Here is a 19983-nt window from a genome sequence, read left to right as displayed (position 1 = left end):
TGTGAGAAAAACATGTATTTTTTACAGCCTTATTTTTGTGTTTTGGCCATCATTCCTATTGGTTATTATAGCACCCCTACTACTTAATTATACATGCAGTCAATCTGCAGGCCTTTTAAAAAATGATCCAGTAATTTTTTTCAGCACTTAATCTTTCACCACGTTGTCATCCAAAATTGACACTACTCTGCAGAGTTCATAAACATCATCTGCTCAATCCTTTATCTCCAACAGGCCTTTAATCTTCCTTAGTGGCTCAACACTAATGCAGACTACACAGCGCTTGTGGGGGTGGGGTAGGGGGGTGGGGAGGTCTGCTCGTAGCTGCCACCGCTGTCTGTCCCAGTGCCTGATCAAAATGCAGCAGCCAGCCACATTTACCCTGTGTTTGAGACATTTTGGCTATGGGTTGTGAAAACTTTGACTACAAGCTTCAGGCACTTCATACTAACAGGGTCCTAGTCTGAGGGGTTTGTGTGAACAGCATACCGCCCATCTCCCCTTGAAAGATTCTTCAGATCTAAGTGGGCAGATGACTTGTGATGATGGAAAAAAAAGAGAGCGGATCATATCAAACGGATGATCACAATGGCATTATATTGTCTTTGGCGTTCCCTTTTAATTTGAGTTAAATCAGTTATGTTTTTGACCTTTACACCTTTGTGCTTTTTCATATGTTTTTGTAATCGCTCCAGTCTATTCAATTTCAATCCCAACTGACCAATAGTAACTCTCTTCCAACGTCTCACTCTAAAAATGTTATAATTCCCAATTATTCATCACAGAGCACGAGGGATAGTTTCATGTGTGTTTGTGCGCTCGCAGCTTTATTTGCTCTGAATAAAGGTTAATGTTCGGAGCGACATGAAAAGGGTTGATTAGTCTGTGCTTCACCTGTTTGTCTTCCCGTTGTGTTACTCCTTTGTCTGTTGGTTTCACACTGCAGTGCCAAAGGCTCAGCTGCATATTCATAGTCCTGGGCCTGTTGCTACATTTTCTTCAAATATTAGTTTTTTTTTCAAAGGGAAAAATAACAAATGAAATAAATGTAATATTAAAAACAGAGCCAATTACCACGCAGACAAGAGTCGACGCAGACAAGAGTCCTTGAAAAACACATGTTGACATTTAGCACACGCCATGTCCCTGCTATTGACATTTTTCGAGATCTGCATTTGCATTCAACTAGGGTGCGCAGAACCTCTCTCATATAGACACACACACACACACACACACACACACACACACACACACACACACACACACACACACACACACACACACACACACACACACACACACACACACACACACACACACACAGACACACACAAACACACACACACAAATACACACACACAAGCTCGTCGTAAGGTGTGGCCACAGCTATTAATTGTGTGTGGTTTGCCCATTAACGTTGAACGATCATTTTTTTGCTCCACACTGAAGCCTCTCTATTTCTCACACCCTTGTCCTAATTCAATTATATCAGCCACTTGTGTTTGTAGCTCCCTGATTTGCTGCTGAATGAATGTCATTATGTTTGCTTAATGACTACCCATATTACTGGAGCTACTAATAGTAATTGAGCTGGGTGCCTGTTACAAAGGTACAAAATGACCTGAGCTCAATGCAGGAAAAACCCATGATTTACCCCCCCTCCCCACCCTAGTTTTTAAAGAGCCATTTAACGCACAAGAGGGGTTGGGGAATAATGTGCTAGCTGTGGCACACACAGTTTTTCCCACACAACCCACTTCTGGTTTTAAAGCATTTGCCTCAAAGGGGTTTGCTTCGCTGCTTTGATTTGTTTGTTAATCAAAATTGCATGTGCGAGTGTGTTTTTGAGTGTTTTTGAGTGTGTGTGTGTGTGTGACACATTTAAACAATTAATGTATGTTGCTTTGTTTGCTACGAAAAACTTCTATTCCATTGTTTTAACTTAAAATGCATTAGTATAATTACTATAACTATATACTTATATGGAATCCACATGACCTTTGATAACTTCAGGTAATATACATTTAATTATTAGATGAGACCAGTAAGACAGGAAATTTGGCACAGGAGTAGTTGGGTGCCGTAGGACACTATAATACACTTTCATCACACACACACACACACACACACACACACACACACACACACACACACACACACACACACACACACACACACACACACACACACACACACACACACACACACACACACACACACACACACACACACACACACACACACACACACACACACACACACACAAAGACACAGACACTGCTCACACAGTAACGCACAGCCTCTCTCACTATTATTAGCTCGGTAAGAACAAAAGAATTTCTCTGGTAATAGAGCCAAGCTGGGAGGGCGTGTGAGAGGCGTCTGCCAAAAAAAGTGTTTAAAGATTTAGTTTCCATAAGTTGGCCTCGGTCACGGGACTCATAAATATTTAGCCATTAGAAGTACCTTCTTAAAAGCTCTCCCCATTCTTTTTAATGCAGCACGCCGCCTGTCTTTCTCCCCCTCTTTCTGGGAATGAGGCATGACGTGAGGGAGGTTTATTTCTAACACCTTGGATCCGAGAAGTTGGGAAGGGCTCTTACTGCCAACCAACCTAGTTTTGATTTGTTTAACACATCGACTATTAGAGAAAGTCAGGTCTGGTGCACTGGTTTTGAAATCAGAGACAAGGTGGCGTGATGAGGGAAGGTTTTGGCAGGGTTGAGGTCATGAACAATTGTGGTTATTTTAATCAAATGTGAGCAAAAGCTGAGGGCAGGTGCACGTTGTTCGTGTGTTTAGCACTATGGGTTAATGTCATTCTAGATATGTTGGCACTTGGACCTAAGCCTTTTTTATTGTGCCTGCTAAGTCTCTTCATCCCTTCCTAAACACATAGTTTGAGTATGTGTTTTCCAGCATATAAATGCTGATGCAGATTGTGTCAGTTATTCAATGTATGGATTTATTTGTTATTGAAAGATTAGATTTATTTTCAAATTAATCAGAGAACAATTATGTGAATTTCCCCTAAAAAAAAGTGCAAAAATATTTTTACATTTTTTATTTACATTTCTTAAAGGTCCCATGTCATGCTTTTCCGGTTATTACCCATCCCCTTGTGTGTTATGAAGGTTTTCCTGCATGTAAACGGTCTGCAAAGTCACAAACCCTCACAGAACACCCTGTGGTGAGTAAAACTCTAACAGAAAAGACCTGTCTATGCTGCCCCGGAACGCCTCGTTGGAGATTTCTATTTTTCTTCCTGGTACTAAGTGACGTAACGACGACCCAAATGGAACAATCCGTGGAGCTCCTCACACACACTCTTTTAGCGGCAAAAATGTGACGCGCTGAGGGGGGGGGTGATAGTGGAGCCTTACCCCTCGATCGCTAGTGGAGACCCCCCCCTTCCCGCGTCCATTCGCGATGTCTCGCTGTCTCGCAGTAAACCAGTAAGCCAGCTCACACTGTCAGCTCCTCGCAGCAGCGAGCTGACCAATCAGAGCATACTGGGCTCACAGGGAGGCTCCAACAAGGCGTGAGAGTGAAATTCAGTGAATACACATACTACTGTATACAGAGATGCTGTATGAGAAACCAATGTGAGTTTTGAAAATCGCCAATGTAAATCTATTCTAGTAGACCTCAACAATGGAATTATGATCAGTAGAAATGGCCATGTCATGGGACCTTTAAATGTTTTTTTTCTGATTTGATGAGTTTGTGTGGCAAAACATTTCTTAATAATTATTTTAAATGACTTCGTAAAGATATTTATCAGCAAGTATTTTAAATGTATCAGCATAGGTTCCATAGTTTGTATATATTGTATATGAAAACATATTATCAGATTTAATCCATTATGTGATATGAGTATATAGCAGTATTTGAGTATGTTCTGAGGGGGAAAACACTCGGGTTTGTCTCTCAGTGACATTTGCTGGCACAGGACTGGTATTCGGCCACCCCTCCCTTTCCCATCCTCTCCTGTCCTGCTATGAACCCCTCCACCCACTCTGGTGCCAACCGCTAAATGGGCAACTTTGCATGTTAAAGGACAAACCCACTGAAAATGTTTTTTAAAGGCAGCTACTGCATGTTTCTATTGACTTCCTACGTGAATTTAGCCTTTTTTTTGTAGTATCAAACATCTCAGATTTATGCAGCTTGATTTTCAACCTAGGGTTTTTCTGACTGAAGGGTAAAAACATCTAACTGCATTCAGAAAATGAACACAAATACATGAAAGTAGGATGGCAAGTCAATTGACATAGATAAGAAAATGCTGAAAAAATACCAATAATAATAAAACAGTAATTGAACTGATGTTGCAAGGTAAGGGAAAGTTGGACTTACAAACCCTTTAATATAAATCAACCAATTTATCTTAGACATAGAAATAGCTTGATTTGCCGGTTGACAAAATAATAATACTTAGGATGTTAGGTTTTGTTTGGTAAACAAAGCCTTCGTAAAAAATAAATAACTATTTTTTCTCAGATGTATTGCAAGTGTTTGCATGTTTAGACTATGTTTTTGCATGTGCGTGTGTGAGGGTGACTCATACTGTAGCGGGTCCACTGCTACCCTCATCTCCATTGTTCCAGCGTCGGGATGGCCGCCATGACTCCCACCACCAACACAATGAGAGGGATATTTTAGCAGGGCAATCGGGACTATTGATGATTAATATGTTTATATCTTACCTTCCTAACTCTACTCCCTTTTCACCACAACACCCAACCCCCTTCCTCTCAACACTCTTCAATAAAAAGGATGTAGTGTTGGGACAGCAAACCCTTTTTGTGCCTTGTAAAACACAACAAACAGAGGTTGATTAAATAATGGAAATGAAGTAATTTAATTTATCAGGATGTTGGATTTTATCAGATGGGGAAAAAATTGACACGTAGATAAACAAGTCAGTTCTTTTTTGTATCTAGCTTCTTAACATTTACCGCCTTGTGTCACGTCACAACATTTCCAGAGGGTTAGTTCAGTAACAAATGATGACATGTTGTTTCGAATCTGTCTACAATCAAATGCTGTGTAATGTTATACATATATTGAGTCTGTCCACCTGCTAAAGTGGAGCAGTGGTGTAAAGAGCTGAGACATTTTGAAATGTGGTCTCACTGTTTATTTTAGTCATCCAGGGACAGTTTTTTGGGGGGATCTAGACAGGTTTTTGTGCTTCTATGTCTCTTTAGTTTTTTTTTCAGTCTCTCTGCATGTAGCGTGAATGGCAAAAGCAGAACTGAGGGCCATTAAGTTGAGGAGGAACTGTATTAGAAGTCTTGTTCCCTGGGAAAGCTCCCAGCTGAGACGGGACAGCCATATTGGTTAAACAGATGGCCGGGGAGAGGAAAGGACAGGCGAGGAGAACTGAGGTGAAACAAAGAGGGGAGATGAGAGAGGGACGAGTACAGGAGGAATGTCAAGAGGGAAGCAAAGGAGAGGGTATATCAAAGTGGAAGAGGTAAGGGAGAATTTATAAAAAGTAATGTGATGGAGGAGAGGAGAAAAAGTACACCGAAATACAGAACATTTGAGCAAAGAGAGAACGAGAGATGAGAGTTAAAGAAAGTCAACAGTAAGGGCAAAAGGGCAAGAAAGGGATGAGGTAATGCGTGTTAAACATGGAACAAGAGAGGTTATATTTCCCTGCTGTTTATACAAGATCAAAGGCTAAATTAGATTACAATTCAAATAAAAAATACTCTTCTACAAAACACATACACATCTATTTTTTCATGAATTAAGCCAACACCATCATGTATTGGGTAGGTTTCTGGTGTCTTAGAGGTTTAAGAAGCTGACCGTGTAATTGCAATATCTACAGTTTAAACCAGACCTTTGATGCTTGTCATCCACACCCCTCTCTCAAAATTCATTAGTTTTTCGTTTTATTTATAGCTATTCACTTTTTCCCATTAAAGACAGGCTGAAACAAACGTATTAGAGCAGTGTCTTAGCATTGGCTGAATGTTAAATTGATACAGTTTGTTGATTTCTTTGTTGATTTCTTATTTGAATACAACATGGAACTTATTGTCAATATAATAGGTATTTTCTAATTTAACTGTTTTTTTTTAAATTTTCCAAAAATGGGTGGTGTTTGGCAGTTAGCTATTTGAGTCACTTCATTTGCTTGAAACGTGAATTTCAAAAGGCATTAACAACTCATGAAAAACACAGACATTCGCAACAGCCTGAAGAAAATAAGACATGCATTTTTAGCAGTAGAATTATTGACTCATTGGCCCTCCTCTGTCAGTTACTCTTCTTAGCTGCTGCATGTCAGTCAATCACGCAACATGACGGGTCTCTTGGGTGGAGGCAAGAGGGGGGCTGATGTTCACATATCACACCTGAATATTCTCCACTTATAGATTTACCTGGGTGAATAATGTAAAGTCCTCTGATGCGCTCCACTCTACTCCGCAGGTGCATAATCCCCCCCCCAATCACCTCCCCTCTATCTACACCCATACATATTACATGGATTTACTTTACACCATTTTTCATGACCTATGCAGGCACATTCTATTTTTCTAAGTGCAACCTAGTGTGTGTGTGTGTGTGTGTGTGTGTGTGTGTGTGTGTGTGTGTGTGTGTGTGTGTGTGTGTGTGTGTGTGTGTGTGTGTGTGTGTGTGTGTGTGTGTGTGTGTGTGTGTGTTGTTGGATTGCTTCTCTGCTTTGACCGCTGATTGCACATTTTCATTTTTTCTTAACACCCAATAACTGACTGGAAATTAATAAGCCGTTTTAGGCATGATCTGTGAACCCTGGGATGAGGTATATACATACCTTCCACATAAATACAAGTAAACACACACACACACACACACACACACACACACACACACACACACACACACACACACACACACACACACACACACACACACACGCACACATGCACGCACGCACGCACGCAGGCACGCACACACACACACACACACACACACACACACACACACACACACACACACACACACACACACGAGATTCAAAGGCAATGTCTATCTTGTCATAGAGGTCAACGATCCCCCCCAACAACCTCCCCAATCCTGACAAACTGCAAGCGTGATGGGGTTGGCGGTCGCATGCAGGTGGCAGAGATTTGTAACTGTGTCCCTGGTCCATTGCATTTGAATTATTCGGCAGGCAGTGCTGCAGCCCCCGACACACACACACACGCACACACACACACACACACACACACACACACACACACACACACACACACACACACACACACACACACACACACACACACACACACTCACACACACACACACACCCACAAACCCAGCCCACAGTATGCTTCTTTTACCTTAGTTGGGAAAAAACAAGGTGTAGAGAAGGATGTTGAGAGAAAGAGGGATGTAGGAAGGTGGACAGGGAGTTGAGTGAGTTACTGGAGATGTAAAGAGAGAGAAGACTGTGACATGAGATTGAAACTGAGAGAAACAAAGTGGACGATTTAGAGTGAGAAAGTGACCCTGAGAGAAAGAGGGAACTAGAAAGACTTCAAGATGAAGAGAGATTACTCAGTGAAGAGTTAGCACAAACAAAAGGGTTCACCATGAGGGACAAAGATAACGTGAAAAAGACAAAAGGAACAAATAAAGAAATGATGAGAGGAAGAATAATAAAATACAGCAGGAGAAGGTCAGAAAGAGGGAAATAAGGAAGATAGGAAGTTGGAGGGGTAAATGGGAAGAGGAACAAGGGGTCCAGGCAACCACCAAGGGCGAGAGGAGGAGGAGGAGAAGGAGGAGGAGAGGGGGCATGGCGAAGGACAACAGGGGAGGGTGTGTCGGGGTGAAAAGAGGACCGGTAGGTTGGGGGTGTAAGGGGGGAACAGGTGGAAGGTTAATGGGCCTGGAGCGGATCCACCAGACGCTCTCGGTCTTGATATATGGGCCCGGGGCCTGGCGCGGGGCGTAGGCTTTCAAAGATATATTATTTCATTTGAGGAGCAGCACCATTCCCCCCCCCCCCCAACACCACCACCACCACCACTTCCACCAACACCCCCCACAGCCCAGCATTTGTCCAGTTATAGATGACATGCCCCCCACCACCCTTCCACACTCTCATGCACAAATACACATACCGTATTGTACCCCTCTCACATACTCCTGTTAAGCTTGTACACTTGTTCGTTGTTGTAGTCAGCTGGCTTTAAACATTTTCGTTCCATTTATCTTATTTCTTTCTTTTTTTTGTTTGTACAATGTTTGTTTGTTTTAGCTTTCTTCCTTTCTTTCTTTCTTTCTTGCTGCCTTCCTCAGCCCCTCCCCTCTGCTGTCAGTCTTTCTCCCAGGCTGCAGGCAGGTCTTATGGCCGCCTGTGTGTTTTTTTAAGTTGCTATTTTAGTGGTAACAATATCTGTTTGATCAGTAGCACTGGGAATGAGCAGGAGTTTTGGGAGGGGGTTATGGGGGAGGAAGAGGGCAGTGGGTTTCACAAAGGCCTCTTTTCATTCATAAATTATTGACCATTGCGCAAGACATCACTCTCACTTTTTCATAAATATTGTAAAACGTCCCCCCCTTCCCAATACGGAATGGAAAAACTCTATTTTTGGATCTGCTTTAAAGAAACAGTGTGCAGTCAGTCTAAGAAAGAGCATACATCAGATAGGAGAAGCTGCTCTTCACCTGTAAAGAGGTTGGACAGCCTGAATGTGTTCCTTCCATTGAAGTGTCCCTTAGCAAGGCACTTCAAGCATATGGCACAGCTCCCACAGGTCCCACAGGTCCCACAGGTGAAAGACACATATGCATACTCTCTGTATGTGTCTTAAAAGGACACTGGTATTTGAAAAATGCCTTATGCTACTGTGGACAACGTGAGACAATAGCAATTTTGAGTAAAGCTCATAAAGTTTCATACTTTGACTGCAGAGAACCATTGATGTAACAACAATTAAAATATCCAATGGCCTTCGCACAGCCCCTGATGGTAGTAGACAGAGCTTTAAGATACAGCTTTTGCAAATAGTGGAATGGTCCCGTAGGTACAACCCCAGGGGACTGAAGGAGGCAGGAAGGAAGAACAGGAAACTTGTTAAAAGAGAAGATTTAAAGTCGCCCATCCCAGAGGAACGGCAGCTATAAGGAGTCGACGGGGGTTGGGAGGTTTTAGCATGCGCAAAGTCTGCTCCTCTACTTGTTGCTTTGATGAGGGATGAAAGGCTGTCATGAAGTGCAGGTTTACAGAGCTCCAAGCAATGATAGACTCAACTGTCCTCAACAACGTTTCCTCTTCCTTCTCCTTCTTCATCCTCACTCAATGAATTGTTTTACTGTTTCATAATTTAACTGAAATTCTCACTCAGTACGTGTTAGCACATGGGAAAGTACAATTGCTTATGGAAAGAAGACTGTTGACAGTCTCCATTTACTTCCACCTATCTGCCTTTCTCCGTCTCACCCCCCTCATCAAACCACTGCTGATGAAGGGGCAAAGAAAAGCAAAAATTGCCTCCCAATCTTCAGTAGTTTTTCATTTTCAAGCAAGTTAACAAAGCCTGATTCGCATTTGCGAGCACTTTAGAAATTCGGCAGGAGAAAGAGTAGCTTGGTTTAAGTCTTGTTTGAGGACGATCAGGGTAAAAGCCTTTTTTATTGGCAGGTCATGCTTCTTGTTAAGACGTTGACGCAGGTGACTGGCATTGCTGTTAGCCTCTGTGGCCCCAAACTATCACGGCTGTTGTTTCACAAGTTGGAAACAGTCAGTCAAATCAGCGCGGAGAGAGAGGGAGGGAGAGAGCTTGAAAGCCAGAGAGGAAGTGGGAATGAGAGAGAAAGAAAATGGATTAACAAAATGGATATGGGGACTTTATTTAACTTGTCTCCCTGCTAACAAATCAACTCAACAGCGTGCAAACACTTTACACACTCCACCAAAGTACAAAGTAACTTTTCCCCTCCCCTCTCCTCCTCTCTGTTGTGCTTATAATTATGAGCTGTGTTTGAACTACAATTTATGCAGGAATATTTCCAAACTGCTTCCCATTAGGAAGACAAAAAGTGTTTCTCACAGTTTGTAGCAGCAAAGGACAAATTAGAAGTGATCCTCATAAAAAGTATATTGTTATCGGCGGGCTGGCTGAGGGTGCCAATGTGTTGTCAGATGAGGGGTGAGTATACAGACAGAAGTGCCGGCATTTTCCTTCTAAATAGCTCCTGGCTATAAGGTTTCCTGGAGGTCAGAGGGGCCGAGGTGTGGCTGCTGCAGCCGTACGCCGACCCTCAAGCCCTAAACTAAACTCACCACACAAAACTATGTAAACCTGTCAGCTAATTTATCTTCCTCTTGTATGCCTGCCTGCATTTGAAATCTGTAATCTGTGTTCGGAAAGCATTAAAGCACAAATAGCTGCTGAAGAAGTATCTGATCTATTTGTTGAAATAAGAAACAGTTGATGGTGACATCTCATATTCACTTGATGGAAAGTCCTTAAATCTGAGGTAAACATGTTCAGCAGGGGGCTTAGCAGTGTATAGTGAGGAACAGAATAAAATGTGTTTTTCATTTAATCCACAATGACTTTATAAAAGGTTATTAGCAGTATGTGTGTATAGTAAAACCTTATGCTTATAAAATAAAAAAAGAATGAGAAATGTACAGTAAAGGCCAAATCGTGTGAATCTAAAGGGATACTGAACAGCAAACTTCCTTGGACAAAGATTTTGTTCCTCAAACTGTACTCTGAAACACGATGCTTTGACTGGCTTTCCCAGAAACATAAAACAAAATAAAAAAACACAAAGAGCCTCTAGCTTCTTGTTCCAATGTTGCACTGCCTCAATTATCTCCGTGTAATCCAGCCTGCCTAGAGGTTGTGCTTGTGTCTGCCGTTTTCGTCACTGGGCTGTCAACAGTTGTCCCCTAATGTCTATTTTTGATGCTTATTTACGGCCTGTCTATTCTGGACAGGGAGTGGGGAAGCTTGGGGGGTCAGGGGTCCAGGAGACAATAGACAAGACAGTAGAGGAGCGGAGACGACAGCTTGCCTTCTAGTTTTACACTTAAAGAGTGGAAGGGTATTTATATTCAACTGGGAAAGCGGGTGATTTAATTTGCAAAGCGATGACTGATGCATACAGTTCATGTGAGTAACACTAGACATTGTGGTGGTGTTGTGACGACGGGCCTGTGAGAAATTTTACCCGGGCCGCACGCCAAACAACGACCCAGCAAAGAAAATGGCTTTATCCCCACCGGCTAAGTAGGACAAAGACACCTGTTCCCTATCCCTACTTTAAGCGTTCCTTTCTTTGCTGGTTTTCATTTTCGTTTTTGCTCTCCTTATTTATTTTACACTATACCAGACCTTTTTATTACCCTCACACCATTCCTTCTTCTTCACCTTTCAATCTGTCAGTCTGTTTTTTCATTTCTCCCAAAGCGCCATAACTACAGATCTGGCACGAGCCGTGGATAAATGATTCCATACATGTACAATAAAGGCATGGCACTAATAACAGACATCACAGTTTTAGGATTGCGCCGACTCAGAGGGGGTTGAAAAAAGGCTTTTCAAACAAGCTGAAACAATGACGAGCAATAAAACAAATATGCTGAAAGAGTACTTGCTGAGAAGGGTGTCGACAACACCGTTAAACTTCTAGAAATGAACCAGATATGCTGAACAAAATCGAAAAAAGACATGGCTTTCAGGTGGCAAGCCCAGTTTTACCTTCCCTTAGGCCAATACTTTATATGCCACATGTTGCACTGTACTTCCCATCAGCCGCAGCACCAGTAAGCCTCATACTGCCGCGGCAGTGCTATAGAGAGATGTCTTTCTCCTAATACAGATGCATTCATGTCAGTTTCTGTCAGACTAGGCCTGGAGATGCACTTCAGGGAGAAGCAGGGCTCCATCTGTTCCGCTGCGTTGGGGTTTTGATGCCTCGTCTTCCTTGTTCTTCGGCTGTTTAAATATCACAGGAACTCCGGAAATGCTCAATTAGCTAATTCAGATATTTAATTTGTGCATCAAGAGCTGTGATCCCAGTGATCTCTGGAGCCGTGCCACATTTGGATGTGGATTCACAGCTGTCTGCTCTAAAAGCCCACCACCCAAACCCCCCATCAAAAAAAAAAAGCACCCCCATCCCAGCGCGTCAAACGCTAATGGGAATCTATGTCTCCCGCCCTCTCAGACAGAAAGAATAACTGCATCAGTCTCTGCATTTTAAAACAGCTTTTGGTCGTCTTTGCTGCGTTAAGGTATATTGCCTATATGTGTGTCTGTGTGTATAAGTGTGTGTGTGCGCGTGTGTTAGATAGTTAAGAAGGACTGTCTCGACTGTTAAATAATACAAAAGGTGGAAGCCTTAAGTCTGTCCTCTTTGTCCTCTTGTTTGCCTTAGTTTCCTGTTAAAGGACAGGCAGCCAGACGAGGATTATGGGGTCATTTTCAACTGTCTGTCGATGAAAGTCAAACACGTTGTGTGCGCACACACAAACACACACACACACACACACACACACACACACACACACACACACACACACACACACACACACACACACACACACACACACACACACACACACACGTGCACACATGCATTCCCATAAATTCTAAATCTCAATAACATCTGACAGTGATAACCTCACAATAAAGTGAATGCAAAAGCCCACTTTTAACCAACACACACACAGAAATTTGCATACACACACTCATCTCATTATATTGCATCCCCTTCACCTACCTTTCACACTCAGCACACAAACACCAAGTCATAAATTGCAGCATTAACTCATATAATGATTGCATGGCATGAAAATTCAACGGCTGGGGCTTAATGCCCAGGAATCGCCTGGTAGATTAAGCTCTGGCTGTGTGTTTGTGTGTGCTTAGGGAGTATGTGGGGGGATGGGGTGTTGATGGATCAATACAGGTTCTATGATCCGCACCTCGCAGCCAGGAACCTATAGACATGCGTTTTCTCTGTCTGCAAAGAGGAGAGTGGAGTGGCGGGAAGGGAAGGGAGCAGGAGGCTGCATGTGTAAGTGTGTGCAAGAATGCAGGTATAGATATTACTGTCAAGCATTTGTAAGTGTCTCTGTGTGAGTATCCAGGTTTTGACATGATTGGATCCGTGTATGTGTGTGTTTGTGTCTTGGTGTGTTGGAGTAAAGGAAGAGGAAGGGTTACTTTTGGGAGATGCCAGTCCCTGGGCTGCAAGTGTATTAGCAGTCTAATGTTCATGTGAATAATTGATTAGGGCCTCACTGTGTTTTTGATAATTAGTTGATTGCTTCTTAGCTCTAAGCCCTGAGATTTCACGTGTTTGTGTGAGTATGAGTATGAGAGTGTGTATGCATTGGGGGGGTAGATAGTCCACTTGTGAGGAATCCTGAAAACAATAGCTCTCAAAAAGAAATACTCACTTCCTCTAAGGAATGTTCTCATGGATTAACTTTCTTCATAGATGAGGCTAAAATACATACATGTATTTCTCATGACATCCTTTTCTAGTTCTCTTTCTAATTTTGCCTAACTCATGAGTTGAGCCAAAATGACTTTTTTCCACAGAATTAAGTCACACATTTCATATAGGATTTTAAAATAAGCTGGCAAATATTACTTGGAAAGTTGTATTATTGTACATATTTAGTAAACAGACCGGCCATAGCAGACAGTAATACACACTGCATGGAGGAAAAAATATCAATTTAAATTCTTGTCTGGCCTCTCACTGGTTCGTTCATTATTGATTTTTGATATCTTTCATATGCTTATGTATAAGGTAAAAACGGAATAGGGAAGTTTGGGCGTGCTTGGTTCAGCCACAGATCCCTGTGCTAATATGAGACGAGGGTTTGTTGCCACCGTCAGCGACCTTGAGGAAACAACATGTTCTTTCTGCTGCAACACCCATAGAGATACTGTGTTTTTCCTCAACAATGTAGCGCTGCTTCTAGTGGATTCTAATAGCTGTGTGTGATTGCGTGCCTGTGTGTGTGTGTGTGTGTGTGTGTGTGTGTGTGTGTGTGTGTGTGTGTGTGTGTGTGTGTGTGTGTGTGTGTGTGTGTGTTCTCTTAGCTCGATTAAGAAATCAACTTAACCTGATATTTTATGTACCTGCAACATGTATACCCTGCATCTTATTTATTATCCATATACACACACATGCTACACTCGTATACACCACAGTGGTTTGCTATCATAGACATTTGCTGCATTTCCTGTATATGTAGTGGCCTTATATTTATTGTGCCCACATCTTGTTTTCTGTCTTCCAAACAACGCTCCGTGCTTTATCGGATGAAGGAATGGATAGGAGGTAGAAATAAGGCATGTTATAGGGCTGTTATCTTTTTTGGTTTTCCCTTTCTACATCAAGCCTGGCACAAGAGCAAGAATGTCCGTATGTGTGGATGAATGAGAAGATATGAACATGTGTATAGGGAAAGAGCATGGTCAATCGAAAGCAGAGTGTTCTCAGGGTCAAAAGTCAGCCTCCAGAGTCTATTAATGCAGTCACCGTGGGAACCGATTTCAGTGCCGCTACAATATCGATCACTCGTGGGCACACGCACACTTGGACACACATTAGCATTCTTTCTGACACACACACAATACAGCATTCATTCGTTCTTACAGAGTGGTTTCTGCTCTCAATCCAATAGACCTACATGAAACAAATTGCCTAAAGGCTTCATAGAAGAAGAGAGAGAGCAAAAAAGAGTTGTCTTCGACTACATTTGTGTTTCTTGTCGGTAACACAATTGCTGCACTTTGCTATATACTCTACACACTAAAATGTGTTCGTTGAAAGATCATGTTTTTTATTTTTCCTCGTATTTTTCTTGATATCCTGAGTGTATATGTGGCAGTAGTACTTTGCCCCCACATATTGCTGAACGAATTGACAAAACACAATTGAGATACAGACTAAAACAGACTTAAACCAAAAGAGCTAAATATGTTGGAGTTTTTCTGTAGCAAAAATATTTCTTGGTGCTACGAAGTACGCCGGCCTCGGTAGAATTCCAAGTATGCTGGACATTGGAACAGTCCTTCGGCGGTACTCAATGACGTAGTATGCTTGAAATAGTGGCTCTGGAGCAGCCTTCCTCGACATTGAGAAACACCCTAAGACTGCAGACACAAGGCCTTCTTGTGACAATGGTGATATCTTCTGAGCTCACAGATGGCTCTGGCATCTCTATGGCTGTTTAGGGACATAATAACAGTCTAGAGTTTCTGAGCGCTCAGTCGCAGATAAACCCACAGGCCTTTTACACTACCTGATATGTCAGATTAGAGATACATGCAACCAACAAACAGGTGCCATCAGTGACATGAGATGTTGCTGAGCATGCTCACAGTAAGCAAATACAAAGACCACTTTAATTATAGACAAACAAATTAAGGAATTGTTTTTCAAAAGTCATGAAAGTCAGCCAGTTGTCATTTATAAGCATAACAAGATACCTTTCATGGATGTCTTTTATGTGCCATTGAAACAACATTCTGAACTGTACAAAATCCTATTTGATAGAGAATAAGAAATTCAGTTTTGTTCTTTTTTTAAATGTTTTACTGTCCTCAGTTGATTTGATTTTCCCGGTCTACTCAGCTGTAAAGGGAGTGAATATATTTCCGATAGTTTGCTGATCATTTTGATTCACAGTGTGTATCAGTAGCAGAGGATCCTAATTGTCAGCTACTCTGTCAGGAAAAAAGGAAGGTAACAACAGGTGTGAAGCTTGAATAACAAATTCCGGTAGCTTCAGTCTTTAACCTTGTCTGCTGGTTGACAGCATCAGTTTTACTGAAGCTACAGTAGTTGCTCACTATATTATCTAGTATTATCATTCCTCTATTCAGGCCCCCTCCCCCTCAACTAGCAGTGCCACCTGCCACCTGCTAATTTTCCCAGCATTCTTATCACGCCACTAGACGTAGGATCGGGGCCCACATGAACTGTATGCCATGACAAACAAGAGGAAGCTAATCATTGGATAATGATTTTTGTTCTCATTGCTTCTGCAGTGTGTAGAGAAGAGCCGGATATAGTTTGGAACATAGACACCCATGCTCACCTCTCCCCAACCAGCAGGTCACATAGCTGGAACATCCTGGGGATTTTGTCACTCACTTTGTTGTTTTTCCTGATGGATGCATCTCTATTTGCGGCTTTTAGAACTTATGGCTGTCAAAAATGATTTGCAGTGAAATTCTACATGCATTGGCTGTTTTATGAGTCAGTGGTGACCTGTTTAAGAGCCTCCCATATAATGTGGTCTTTGTTAAGACAATACGAATCATTTAGTAAGATTTCATCTCACATCAGGAGGGCTAAATGTGCTTTCACAGGAAAAAGATATCCACTTCTCTAGGATTTGTGATACATTGATGACCAAATAGTTGATGATTATCCTATTTTTGGCCAATGGAACCCCACACTGAGACCCTTTTGAATTAAAATACCAAACTATAAACTGGAAATGAGCTACAGTACATCCAGGCGCGACATAATTAAATGCTTGCAACACTCTGAGAACAACAGGCGCTGTTCTAGGTGAATTAATGCCTGTTCCCAGGTGAATACAGGGCCTGCTTTGCTCAAGGCGAACAGATGCCAAGACAGAACCGCACCAAAGGATGGCTGCTAGAGACGCACGGGCATTGATGTCAGCTTCAAACCTCACCTGTAGTACTCAGAGACAGCATTGATTCGTGTCCAGCAGAGAGAGACGGAGAGATAGAAGCCCAGCTATTGTTTATGTACAAGTCGTTTGAGGCAGATAAACTCATGCTCTGTGTGTGTGTGTGTGTGTGTGTGTGTGTGTGTGTGTGTGTGTGTGTGTGTGTGTGTGTGTGTGTGTTCTCCCCCCCCCCCCGTCTTGAAAAAATGATTCACTCCATTCATTAAGGCTCCACAGAAGGAGATTCTATTAATCTGTTCATTAGGCCACATCAAAAATGGAACTACTTATTAAAATCAGATCCAGCTGTGTACTCTCGTTAAAGCCCGCCGTACCGTACGAAGCTTAACAATGCTCGTGGCACTAGACCAAAACCCGGCCACAAGAAAGGGGGAACAAATTCTACTACATTGGCCTGTTTTGACTCAACACACCATGATAATTGCTCTACTCTTAGCAGGGGGCTATGAATAAACATTACTTTTGTCAGCGAGCATCTGAATGCTCCATTTCCAATTAATTTATATTTTACCCAGAAATGGAGGGAATATCTGCTCTTAATCACTATGTTTTATTTTCTCAATTTCCCTCAAGTCTTTTCTCATTCTCTCATTCCCTGTCTGGCACTTTCATTCCACATCTCACCCCTCTCTTTCTTTTTCTACCTCTCTCTCTGGAAAATCCCATTAATCTCAGCCAGTGGTTTTGAACAAAAGCTATGGGCTAAGCGATTGATCCTGGTATTGATCCCACTCGCCTGAACGATCATAAAGGTGTTAAATTGGTTTCTTGGAGGATATGTATTTTTCATTACAGGCTGATGCAAGGAGAAGTTCCTGCTTGGAATTTCTCTCTTTCCTTTTAACCAAACACTGGCTATGATATTAAAATATTAAATAGATCACACCTAAAAAAGTTAAATGTGGATTTTTAGGCCAGCTTGAACACATTCTCGAGAGTGTGTTTTCTGCATCAGCGTAAACCTTAGAAGCTAATACCTTACAATGAATTTTGTTCCATCCAAGGGCAGGTAGAGACTTGGGACCGATGTTTAAAGTAAGTAAAGTAAGAAACGATTCGCTAATGTTGAAATTAGTGGTGGAATCCAATACTTTTTCTATTTTGTTCATTTTCTTTAAATGAGCTCCTACAACGAAGCAACTCTGGCCTTTTTTTAATACGAAAAAGTTATAGGAGTGATATCAAGTCTATTGTACATGTGGAAAAAGGATAACCACTAAAGGAATAATAAAAACAACAAGTGTGTTTCCTACTCTGTCGACATACTGGAAACTCTAAATTATCTTTTAGAGATAAGAATGGACCGACTAAATAATCAGCTGTTTTATGGGTCCTACTGAGTTCAACAAACTGCTCATTTGAACTTTGACGTGTCATATGTGAATAAATCAAATTGAGAAAGGCAACCAGTCAATGTTTTACTGACTGTATATGCTGCATTATCACTGCACAGAGATTGCATTCAGGACTTCATGAAAACAAAAAGCGAAGCGCTTGTCGAGTCCATGTCAAAAAGTTCATACTATTAGAGAGGGCAGGCAGCAGATCTTGTAAGATCAGGCACCATGAATGGTGCTCACTTGACAGAGCAAAGGAAGAGCTTGTCAGGGAAACAGCTCGTGTCGCGGGCACTTAAAAGGTCACTGCAATGAACCCCAACCCCTGGCCCGCCCTCACGCCTGTCTGTCTGTCACCAGTCCCCCATTTCCAGGCGGGGGTCCCCAGCCCTCGTCTAGGCTGCTATCACCCGCCGTCATCCTCTCTGAGCTGCCCCCCTTTGATGACCCAGGCCTCTTGTCAGACAAGAGCTTCTAGGCAGGCAGAGTGAAGACAGCCCTTTGATGAGGACCCCGACACTTGCCAGCACCACTGACATGTAAGGGGGGTCCTTTGAAGAGCCTTACATGTATCCATCCGTCCACACACACACACACACACACACACACACACACACACACACACACACACACACACACACACACACACACACACACACACACACACACACACACACACACACACACACACACACACACACACACACACATGCTGTTACACGTGCTTGGAGGGAATATGGAGAAATGAAGAGAGGAGGTTTGGGACATAGAGAAGTCAGACTGCTTTCTTGCTCTCTGATGGTTTTAATGATTTCATTTGAATTGTATCACCCTGTGCTTGAGACGCCTTCAGTGTAAGGCCCAAACAACATATATGTAAAGGAGGACCACAAAAAGAGTCCATGAGTCTGTCAAAAATGTAAGAAAAGGTCACAGAAGCTTTGTTGTATTTTGTCATTTGAATTTCACTGATAAAAGAGGAATAGAATATTCAAGGCATTCAAAGATTGGACACTTTTTTTTTTTTTGCCACCTCTTGCTTTCTTTGTATCTACCATATTTTGAGAAAGTTGTATTTCGGTGATGGCATGATGAAAGTAGGACAATTTGGGAGCCACTAAACCTTGGTAGTACAGCTACCAAATGGTGATTTAGGCAAAAGACCACCAACTTATTTGTCCTTCAACATTGTATTATCATTTTCCAGGCCAATGTTAATGAAAGTCATTGTTATGTCTGACTGAACGGTAAACAGACACTGTGTAACACAAGCTCCAATCTCCAGTCATAACAACCCTAATCAACAAGCAAAAGACTTCAGACTTGGCCAAACTGCCATGTCATAGTCACATTTTTGAAGTTTATGAAAGAGCTACAGTAGTCAACATCAAATTTCACCTAAGGTCATTTTACATTTCAGCAAACGGAGTGCTGTTCAATTTCAGACAACAACAACGAAAATTATTTCAGCCTTGCTCATGCTGCACCTGCTTGTGTCGCAAAGTTTAGCATCGATCCACATTCTTCCTCCTACAAGTACTAGTTGACATTGGTGATGAACATCACAAACAGTTCTCACAGTCTCAAAGCAACAAAGTAATTCACATCACCACAAAACCGCAGTGTGCCCAGAAAGACACATTATTCCCAATGATACCACGAACAGGACAATGTTTGTTGATAGAAAAAGAGAAAGAAAGAGCCTCTCATACATTTTCCTCATTCCTTCCCTCTCAATGTGGCCCTTTTTTGTCTGGGTCTGGCTATGCAGGGTAATGATTAACACAGCCAGGCATGGGAAAAGACACACGGTTACAATTGCGGGGGTTGTTTCGGTGTAGGGAACCACAAATTGACCTGCCTCACCTGCCAGGTCCCTGGGAGCCAGCGGCTGGCATGCAAGAGGAGGGAAAAAAAGGCTACTTAATC

General features: G+C 42.2%; 1 protein-coding gene across 1 annotated transcript in view; it reads left to right on the top strand.

Moving 5' to 3' along the window:
* Nucleotides 1-19983, top strand: part of nr5a2 (nuclear receptor subfamily 5, group A, member 2) — a 64063-nt gene that overhangs the window by 15559 nt on the left and 28521 nt on the right. The window lies entirely within an intron of this gene.

The sequence above is a fragment of the Notothenia rossii genome, assembly GCF_949606895.1.
Source record: "Notothenia rossii genome assembly, chromosome: 1".
NCBI classification, from domain to species: domain Eukaryota; kingdom Metazoa; phylum Chordata; class Actinopteri; order Perciformes; family Nototheniidae; genus Notothenia; species Notothenia rossii.
This window is presented reverse-complemented; position numbering and strand designations above follow the sequence as displayed.